A 2741-nucleotide genomic window follows, 5' to 3' on the forward strand; every position below is an offset into this window, starting at 1 on the left:
TATATTCAAATAATTACATATGCTTACTTAAATCTTTTAATAACTTTTGTCTTTTAACTTTGCCAAGGCCCATGAAGTTTCAGATTTGAGAGAATCAAAAATAAATTCAAACTTGTGCGTCCAGTTTAAAATAGTTAAATATGTATGCTGTAAAAATCATTCCACCCTGGAAAAAGAACAGTTTAAACAAATCCTTAAAAGCTCCAAATTACCATGACACTCATGCCTGTGATGAGTGTATGTAAACAGACTACCATAACTGTAGGTTAAAAGCACCTCAAACATGACACCACTGGCTACAGACAGGCTGGAAAGATTTAAAACTATTAAAGGGCTTCATCATTTTAAGGGGGCAACGTACTTATTATTCCTGTTTCCAGGATGTTTATATTGTCCCTGGCGATATTTCACACATGCTGCACATCTTAAAGTAAAATGTGTTCTATTATAACATCATTTGAAAGTTTTTTTTTAAAAACATGAGATTATTGTAAATTCATTACCCGTATGCTATCTTCTCCTGTACACCTTAGACATAGCATTCTTATTTAGATCTCAAAACAGTGCAGTTATATGAAAAAGAAAGTTTTCAAACAAAGTACACCCTCACTGCTTCCATAGTGATTAAGAGGGTAATTGATTAACTTGATTAACAGATCATTCACAGGTGTGTGTGTGAACAATCAGATGTGTGTTGACACAACGCCACGGTCTTAACCAGAGAGTGAGCAAATTCACCCCAAGGTCAGACCATGCAACACTCTGGGAAACTGCAAAAAACCAAAGAGCTACATCTCAGACTCTATAGGCCTCAGTTAGGATGTTAAATGTTAAAATTCATGGCAGTAAAATTAGAAATTAGGAAGAAGAATTCGGAAGGGTTGCCAGGAGAAAGCATCTTCTCTCTAAAAAGAACATGGCAGCACAGCTTATGTTTACAAAGTTGTAACTAAAGATACAACAAGACTTCTGGACGCTAGTGTGTTCTTTTGAATAATGCTGTGTTTGGTCAAAATCAGTCACAGACTATTGGCGCAAACACATCATTCCAACCGTGAACAAGGGTGGTGGAGGAACGGTTATTTGGGTTTGTTTACAGCCACAGGACTTGGGCATCTTGCAGTCATTGAGTTGGCCATGAACTCCTTCTCATTACCAAAGTAATGTAGAGTCAATGTAGGTAGTTCTAAGAGCTACTGAATCATAGGGTGCACTTAGATTTTCACTGAACTGCATAGAGTCCTGTGAAAACTTTCTTTTTGCAAGGACGTAAATTGCTGTATACTGTTGCTGTTTCCTATTCCAAATATTAAAACTGCACTACATCCCAGCATAGGACGGAACTAAAAACACAAACTGCTGGCTAATCCTACATTATCACCAGACTTTTTTTAATTGAAAAAAAAAAAGAAGTTAATATTAGACTACATTTTAATATATGTATATATACACATCCAGGAAACAGGTTTGTCAGCCTGAAGGTATCGCTACATTAGATAAATGCAGTGGTTAAAAGTAACTTCTTGTTTTTTCTTTTTTCCTGCATCTGAATCCTGAATTTCAAATTTACTTGCATATACTAGTTAGGTAAATACACTAGGTTAGCATGCATGAGCAGAATGAAGAGTCAACACATACACTGATTGTAAATGTTCTATTCTAGAACATTTTGTACCAATTAAACAATTCAAGATACATTATAAATACAATTCTGTACATTATAATAGTGTATGTTCAAATACATTTCTATTTACAACTCCTTTTTAGGGAGAGCAGCTTTGTTCTCTTCTTTAAAGTAAGGTTCTTGGGTTTCTTTCTTTTACTTGCAATTACAGCTTGAATATTTACCTATTTCTAGTCAGTTCCACAGTTCACTGCTTTGATAAAACACACGTTTGTAGGAAACTCTTCTTCATACCTAAGCTAATTTTCTCTAAACCGATGCTGTCCATCGCCCCTTTATTCAATCCTCCATGTGAAAAACTGAGTTATTGAGTACCTTTTAACGTGTAGCATCACTCATCAGTCTGTTAGCATGTAAAATGGAGATGGACATCTGCTAAAAAGGCATTCAATCAGTCAGTCAGCAAGGCAGGATGGAATTTTGAATACTTGTGGGTTTCAAAATATACATACAGGTTCTGATCCATACAGCTATGGTTATAACTACTGAGTATTTTGGGACTTATGTGCCTCTTTTTATAGAAACAGGGCAATAAGGCATCAGTATAACCAGCCTCAGACAAAACCTAGCTGCTTTGTACATCTAGTGTTGACACACAGTTCATCGGTTGCAAATATTTCATCAGTCCATCGTGGAAGACAGTCAACAAACTCTCCAAGAATCCTTTCCAGTGCAAGCATTCGAACACCAACAGTTTCATGCTGGATGGATGGGGATTATTTCCTCCACAGTGTTACAGTACGTCAACAGCAACATTTCTAACTGCAACTAGGGTTTGCAGATTCGTCTTATGCTCAGGATATGTGGCATTACTCCTAGAGATATGGCACTAAGCTTTAATTGGACACATCGATTTGTAGCAAATACGTCCACATACGCACATTAGAAAAATAACATGTAACTCATAACAGCAGATATGGAACCGAAGTTCTTTGGTTAGCCCTGATATTTCATATTGATGTAAATATCAATGTTTATTAACAGTAGTACATTCTTAATCTTCATATCCCAGATTACTCCATTATGAGCCTAGGGGGAGCTGGGGGGGGGGGGGGGG

Source organism: Pundamilia nyererei, unplaced genomic scaffold, assembly GCF_000239375.1.
Source record: "Pundamilia nyererei isolate P.nyererei 1_Seehausen unplaced genomic scaffold, PunNye1.0 scaffold00084, whole genome shotgun sequence".
NCBI lineage: Eukaryota > Metazoa > Chordata > Actinopteri > Cichliformes > Cichlidae > Pundamilia > Pundamilia nyererei.